The sequence below is a fragment of the Vicia villosa genome, linkage group LG3, assembly GCF_029867415.1.
Source record: "Vicia villosa cultivar HV-30 ecotype Madison, WI linkage group LG3, Vvil1.0, whole genome shotgun sequence".
NCBI lineage: Eukaryota > Viridiplantae > Streptophyta > Magnoliopsida > Fabales > Fabaceae > Vicia > Vicia villosa.
The window spans coordinates 174,371,474-174,379,722 of record NC_081182.1 but is presented as its reverse complement, the minus strand read 5'-3'; the positions used below and the strand labels follow the sequence as shown (position 1 = coordinate 174,379,722).

General features: G+C 31.7%; 1 long non-coding RNA gene across 1 annotated transcript; it reads left to right on the top strand.

The window, feature by feature from the left end:
* The first annotated feature begins 1,808 nt into the window (after positions 1-1,808).
* LOC131656932 (uncharacterized) lies at positions 1,809-2,260 on the top strand. Its single transcript, XR_009300383.1, has 2 exons — positions 1,809-1,960; positions 2,058-2,260. It is a non-coding gene; the product is annotated as an uncharacterized LOC131656932 (long non-coding RNA).
* Positions 2,261-8,249: the final 5,989 nt, after the last annotated feature.

The following is an 8,249-nucleotide window of genomic DNA, read 5'->3' as shown; positions in this document are numbered from 1 at the left end:
CTGAAAACCAGAATTTTTATCTGAATTGGCATGGAAATGGGGTGGTTTGTGTTAGTTTTATCCCAATACTTTGTATCATAATATCCTTTATCCTTATTCATGAATCATGTTTCTACAATGTAGAACGCATTCAAAATTTTGTAATTACAGGGGAAGTATGAACTTGGAAATAGTTGTTGATGGGATGAGAGCACTACATCATTTGATAAACATTTGGACTTCTTGAAAATAAGATGAGAAACCAACATAAGGAACATAGGATGATATTCAATATTTGCATTAAAATGGTTCTTTATTGACTAATAAATTAAAAATAAATATTTAGCATAAATACATAAATAAATTTTAAACACATAAATTATTCTAATTATAATTTATTATTTAATCATACATGTCGTAAATGTTTTTATTTGAAATTAATGCATAAAAGAATATGTGTTTTTGTTTCTCTACATTAATATTATAGTATGTTGTTTTAAATTAACAAAGATTTTTTTATGTGATTTATTGTTCTGATTGTATTTCACTTAAACTTTCTAATTATACGAGCAAAATTCTTCATCCTTTAAAATTACCAGGGAATTTGTTGGGATGTAAAATTTTTTTGTTTGGAATGTCACTTTTGGATAGAATAAAAACAATCCTAAGAGACACATGCAATGCTTCTCCCCTCTCAATAAAGTATTCAATTAAGCAATATATGGTGTATTCTATTTTTTCTAATGAAATTTCTATCGATTAAACAATACTGGATTTTATTATAATATTAAATTATAAGAATTACATTCTTATTCCATTTGTACTTAGTAGTATATTTTGAAAAATATTTTAAAGAAACAACTAGATTGATATTTGTAAAGTTTATCACAGAATTTTACTATTTTTACGGGTCATTAATTTAGAAATCATTTATTTTAGTTTAATCAATTATTATTTTAATTTAAGAGATAAAATCTTTATTTTTAAATATTAATATTTTTTCATCTCACAATTATATATATTTTTTCTTTGCATATGATTATTTAATATAATTATTGTTCATTTAAAAAAAATTATTTTAAATTTTACATTTATATTTAAAATTTTACATTTATATTTAAAATTTTACATTTATATTTGATACTATCTAAGTGTTATAACATTAAGACTCATTCATGTCTTATGACATTAAGAAATATTTTGTTGTTATTTCTTTTATTTCATAATTATTATTTGAAGATTTTAAATTATTACATTTTTTTTTAGTTATTTATACAATATCATAATTAAATTACCCGTGCGGGAGCACGAGTCTCTTACTAGTTTTCTTATACAATTGTATGATCTGATATGACCATGTGTAATAAAGTAACATGTAGTTGGCATGATGGTAAAAGAAGATCGATGTTTAAATGTTGCTAGGTATTAATATTTCATGTGTTGAGTCCGTTCATATAAAATTTTGTTCTCCTTTTAAATTGGGTTTTTGAAAACGGGCGGTGAAATGAATTTTTATATTATCCTACGCAAGATCCAATATGAAAATTTAAAAAATAAAATAAAATATGTATAATAAAGAAGTCACGCATGAATTTGAGATTATTATAAATAAATATTTTTTGAACTTCTCTTTTGTATAATGAAATGTTGTAAATCAATGACAATTTTATAAAAATAAGTACTGAATTATTATAATTGGCAAGTTTTTTATATTACCTGTTTCTTAATGAGCTAAAGAGACAAACATAACATATTGATGTACTAAGAGACATTTAGTAATTATTCTAATATTAGGAGGAATTTGAAAACTTCATAGGTATTAAAATGTATTTACTTGATGTGAAAGGATGAGATTATACATTATATAATAAGAAAACCATTTTGTAACATGCAAACGGAGAAAATATGAATCAAATTGTCATATTTGTATATGCTATAATCTTCTTTATTTCTCTAATTTTTGTTGAAATGATAGATATCCGTAATACTTCTTTTATTCATTCAAAATTACCTTCTTTACTTTGACCTCAATATTTCATTTATTTTTAGTAATACTCTTTTTTCTTTTTTCATCACAGCGGTTTATTGGTGTTTTACTAAGAAAGAGTGCCCATTTGACATGTGCCCCTTTAATGTGGATATAGAATGTAAGAACAACATCTGTAAATGTGTAACAGTGCCTAAATAAACTATATCTAGTAAGGCTCGATAATAATATTTCATGAGTTGTTATTAAGTTATTTTGATACTACCAAATAATTTGAATTTTTTCTTTCTCTAATTTTTTGTACTATCTAATTATGTTTTGTACTCTGAAATAATATTTTTAAAATGACTTAAGACAACAAATTATTGGAAATTTGTTCTCTGAACCAATTAATATCAAGTTTTATTGTTTGGTATGATTTTTGTTCGAATTAATAAAATGTTCAATCAAAACATCATGGTTTGATTTAGATTTAGATTTGGTTCAGATTTGTCCGAACTAATGAACATCCTATTTTTAATACAAGTTTGGGTGGCTTTTCTTAGCCCACTTGCATAAAAAATACCTATAAATTTATATTAATGGCATGATATTGTTACATTTGAATTTTATTTTGAGACTTCAATTAGTATTTTGCTCGCAAATTAATTTTTTTTATCGGTGTCAAAGGCTTTGTTTGCTTTTAAAAGATATGAAAAACTAAAATGTCACTGCAAAATCATAATATTATATATTCCCTAGACCAAAAATAAAATAAAAGAATAGTATATTCAAATAACGATGTATATCTTAATAGATTGTTGTTGGAATGAAATCTAAAACTTTGAGTAATTCTTTATCGATAAACAATGACAATGAGAATGAGAAGAGAAAGTATAATTGAGGAAGAAGGTGAATTAGGATCTGGACAAAAAAGAAATAATTCTGCAGAGTTTCTCTTTGCCCACAAACTGTGGGGAATTTTATTCTTCAAAATATGCAACTGCAATATTAAAAAATGTGACAATAATAGGGGTTGCACCCTCTATTTAGAGTTTTAGGTTAGCTTTTTCCCTAAGTCAAAGCCTAATATACAAAAGCCACAAATAGGTAATTCAACTAACAGTACTAAGATAGGCCTAAGTCAAAATCCCTATCAAGGCAACTCCTTCGATATTTGGACAACTACTCTAGGCTAGACTATTTCGACACAACCTTCCTTTTGTTGATCAACCTACTTAGACACAAGGAATTAAAATCTCAACTAACCTCCTAATTCATTGTGTCTAAGCGATCTACATTCATAATATCTCTTAATTTCTTGAACTATTCAACCTGTACTCCTTTCATCATGATGCAATTTGATTCTCAGTTGTGTGTTGCTCCAAGTTCATCTTTCCTTTTGCTACCTACTCTCGAAGATGATAGAACCTCATTTCAATGAGCTTGCTTCTGCCATGTGCTATTTGGTTCTTCTCCAGATTGATAGCCAACATGCTATCGATCTTAATGGTAATTGCTCCATGATTCTTCCCTGTAATCTCTTCGACCAGATTCACCATATATGTTGCTTGATACGCACAAATAGAAGCAACTGTGTACTTTACTTCACATGGAGATAATGCCACTACCGGTTCTTTTCTCAAACGCAAAGCAACTAGTGCACCACCTTGCATAAACACATAACCAACTGTGAATTTTTTATCCTCAGCATCACTACACCAACTTAAATCAGTGTAACCCACTAATTTACATTCTTTTTCTTCCACAGTGGCAGGAAAAAAATGCCATAGTTGAGATTTCCTTTCAGATACCTTAGTATCCTCTTCGACGCTGCTAGATGTGATACCTTTGGCTTCTGCATGAATCTACTTACCATAACTACATTATATGCTAAGTCAGGCCTGGTGTGACAGAGTTATCTTAATGACCCAATAAGTCTTCTATACTATGTTAAGTCAACATTATCTTCATTTGAGTCTTTTGACAATTGCAGTCTTGGCTTTGCAGGTATCGAAGTCGAGTTGTATTCTTCCATATCAAATCTCATGAGTATTTCACTTGTACATCTTCTTGGATGCATCATTAAAACCCTACTACTCTTGTAGAACTAGATGCCAAGAATATATAAAATGTCGCCCATATCAGACATTTCGAATTCCTTGATAAGATCCCCTTTGAAGTCTTCGATCTCTTTCTTGTAGCTACTTATTCTAATAAGTCATCGACATAGAGACATAACACAAGTAATTCACTATTCCTTCTCCCTTAGAAAACTGTCAATATTCTTATTCCAAGCTCGCGGAGCTTGTTGAATCCATACAGGACTTAATGCAGCCTGTACACCTTTCTCTCTTCGCCATGTTTCACAAACCTAACTGGTTGTGCAACATTAACTTCTTCGTCTAAGGGGCTATTCAGGAATGCACATTTCACATCCATCTGACACATGTGCCAATTGTTCATGTTTGCTAGACCAATAACTAACCTGATTGTTTGGATCCTAGCAACACATGAAAAACTTCATCGAATTCAATTCTTTCTTTTTGAAGAAATCCTTTCCCCACAAGTTTTGCCTTGTGTCGAGTTACTTCATCTTTGGGATTCAACTTCACCTTGTATACCCACTTCACATCAATTTCCTTCTTGCTTTGAGGAAATTTGACAAGTGACCAAGTGTTGTTGACTTCGATGGACTTCAGTTCCTCATTCATAGCTTTCATCCACTTCGAATCCTTCAATTCCTTAATTGCATTGACTTGTTTGACATCTGTATAGAAAGCATAGTGTACCAGCTCACCTTCATTATCGACTGCATCATCTGATGTAATCACACATTCTTGCTTGTCTTTCAACATACTTCTTACCATGTTCATGATGGTTCAATTCTTCCTTTCTGAAATTCCATTCTGTTGTGGAGTGTAGGGTGGAACCACCTCATGTACAATCCCTTCTTTTCCACATAATGTGTCGAAGTATTTTGACACATACATTCAACCACCATCAGTCCTCAGAATCTTGGGTTTTTGACCACTTTGTCTTTTGACCATATATTTAAATTTGGAAAATAACTCGATTATTTCACTTTTCTTCTTGATCAGGTATGTCCAAAGTTTTCGACAAAAATCATCTATGAATGTGACAAAGTATTTGTTACCTCCAATTGAATCCACTTGAATAGGACCACATACATCAGAGTATATGACTTCAAGGATTTCCTTCGACTCGCTTCCTGCATCCTTGTTGAAGTTGTTCTTGTGTTGCTTTGCCTGCATACATTTCTCACCTACTTCGTTTGGAATGTCAATTTCTGGTAATCCTGAAACCATATTTCTTCTTTTCAAGTCGTTAATGTCTTTGAAGTTGAGATGGATAAGTCGATAGTGCCATATCCATTCATCTCTGGTAGCTGCAGTCACAAGGCACTTATGCTCCATCACATTAAGTTCATTCTTGAAGGTTCTTTTATGAGACATAGGAGCCTTCAAGATTAACCTTCCATTTGAGTTAACAACTCCCATCATCTTGTCTTTAATCGACACCTTGTAGTTCTTTTTGATGAACTACCCTATGTTGAGCAAATTGCTTTTCATATCTGGTATGTATAACACATTGGAAATTACTGATCTTATGCCATCTTTCCTCATAATCAGAACATCACCAATACCTTCAGTTGCTTGAGTGTTGTCATTTGCAAATTTCACCATGTTCTCCGTCGAGGGTTTTATGTTGACAAACCAACCTTTCCTTCGAAACATATGTGATAAGCATCCTAATTTCAAGTACCATTGGTCCTTGAATCTTTATTCATCTCTTGTTGTAACCATCAAAATCATCTCTTTTTCTTCTTCTTCTTCTTCTTCTTCTTCTTCTTCTCCATGTTTTGCAAACTTTGCGTAATTTTCTCGATTCTTTTGATTTTTTTTTGGAAAATCTCTAGAATAGTGACCATACTTCTGAAAATTGAAACACTGGATGTGCTTTGGTATGAGGGCTTTCTTTGATTCGACCAACTTCCTTCTTACTGATTTCGACCAGTCAAATTGTTGTATCCTCCCCAACCTTTGTTGCCATTCAAACTTCCTTTTCCTTTCTTTTATTTTGCTGACTAAGCCTGCAGGGCCACATCACTCTTCGACTTGCTTGCATCTCTTTCAGCCATTCTCTGTTCATGAGCTTCAAGCGTCCCTTGAAGCTCTTCCTTTGTCATGGTTGAAAAATCTTTTGACTCTTCTATGGAAACTACCACGTGGTCGATTTATGGAGCCAATGACCTTAAGATCTTTGCAACAACTGATCTTGATGTTAACACTTCTCCATAAATCTTGATTTAATTCACTTGTTTCGTAACCCTAGTGAAGAAATCAATTATGCTTACACTTTCTTACATCTGAGGCAATTCATACATTCTTTTGTGAGTTTGTAACCTCACCTCTTTCACCTTTTCTATGCCTCAAACAAGTTTCCTAAATTTCCCGTGCTTCTTTTGATGATTCAACATCATTCAGTTATGCTTTCATTTTCTTACATCTGAAGAAATTCATACATTCTTTTGTGAGTTTGTAACATCACCTCTTTCCCCTTTTCTGCGCGTCAAACAAGTTTTCCAAAATTTATCATGCTTATTTTGCTGATTCAACATCCCTTAGCTTTTCAAAATTATCTGGATCAACACATTAATGAATCATTAAGAGAGATTTATGATTCTTCTTCTTCAATTCATTGCGTGCAGCCTTTCCTTCATCAGTCAATTCTTCTGCAAGTAGTGTTACTCCCTCTTTCACAAGATCCCAAAGATCTTGATAACATAAAACAACATTCATCTCTTTAGCACAATTCTAGCCATTCCGACCCTTCAGAATTGGGAGACTCGTCAGAAAATGTCCATTCAGATGATTCATTGCTATCGTGATTTTCTTCCACAAATGGCTCAGCCATTGCTCTATATACCAGATGTTGATGTAACACCCTAATTTTTCCCAGTGTTTATTAATATAAATTCAAAGTAATTTGTCCAAGTAATAAACATGCAATTAGGATATCACACTTCTCAAATCATATTAAACTTGCTCAATTATTTAAATAGATACATAACATATTATGCGAATGACCCAAAACAAAACTTCATAATTCTCAACTTCCAATTTTATTACGCATTGGAAAGGATTCACATAATATTATCAAAAATAATTTGCATCCAGCATAAAAAACATTTATTCAAATAATAGGGAGTTCGTAAGACTCCAAACAATCATCAAAGACAACAAGAGTAATCTAAGCGTTCTTCCCCTGGTGTTACGTCTCAGAGCATGACCCGACTCGATATAAGCAGCAGAAGATCAACATCTTCCAAGCTACCCCAAAAGCGCATTAACCCTCATTACCTACACGTTACCAACATACGAGTAACATTCAAACAAAAGGGGTGAGATATCATAACAATATAAAGAAGCTTATGATAACAAGTATATGAGAATAAAGTCATACACAATTTCCCACTTCATAAAACATCAATATCATTTATCAACAATTAATAAACAAGTATTCAACAACAAGCAACTCATTATCACATCATTAGTTATACAAAGATTCATTACCAAACAACTCATCATCATTCATCATTATGCAAAAATATCATGAGACCAACAACTATGCAAATGCATGTGGAACCAATAGGGCGTACACCTTCATCACAATTTTCACTCAATCCACACAATAGGATTGAGGCTATCTTAGTTTCCTAATCCAGGCCATCATAATTTGCCAATACAAGCCATCATAGTTTGCAAATCCAGAGAATCACGAATGCAATGTATGCGACACAACATGCAACACAACGACAACAATTATGCAACCACGAGGCATAAGCGTTCCACAAACGCCAATATAGGCCATCACTTCATTGTCATAAAAACATCAATTCATCATTTTAATCATACCTCATCATAGGCTTCGTATTACACACATCACTAATCCATCATATTCATCATCATGCAAAACAATCGCATCAATCATACAACATTATTACCATCGCATATTACAATATATCAAACAAGCATAAATTATATCAAATGATTTTATACTGGTTTCCAATATATTTTTAGAAGATAGAAAATAATTTTAGTTTTCCAACGGTCCAAATGGTGTATCAAACACACACTCGAGTCAAAAGATATGAATTTTCAAAGTCTTACGAAGAAGCAAAACACCGACATCATATTGCAACATACACTAACAACACAAAACTTCATCACACATCAATTAAATTTAGTTCCAGAACTTGAGGCCATTTTTACAAGAAAGT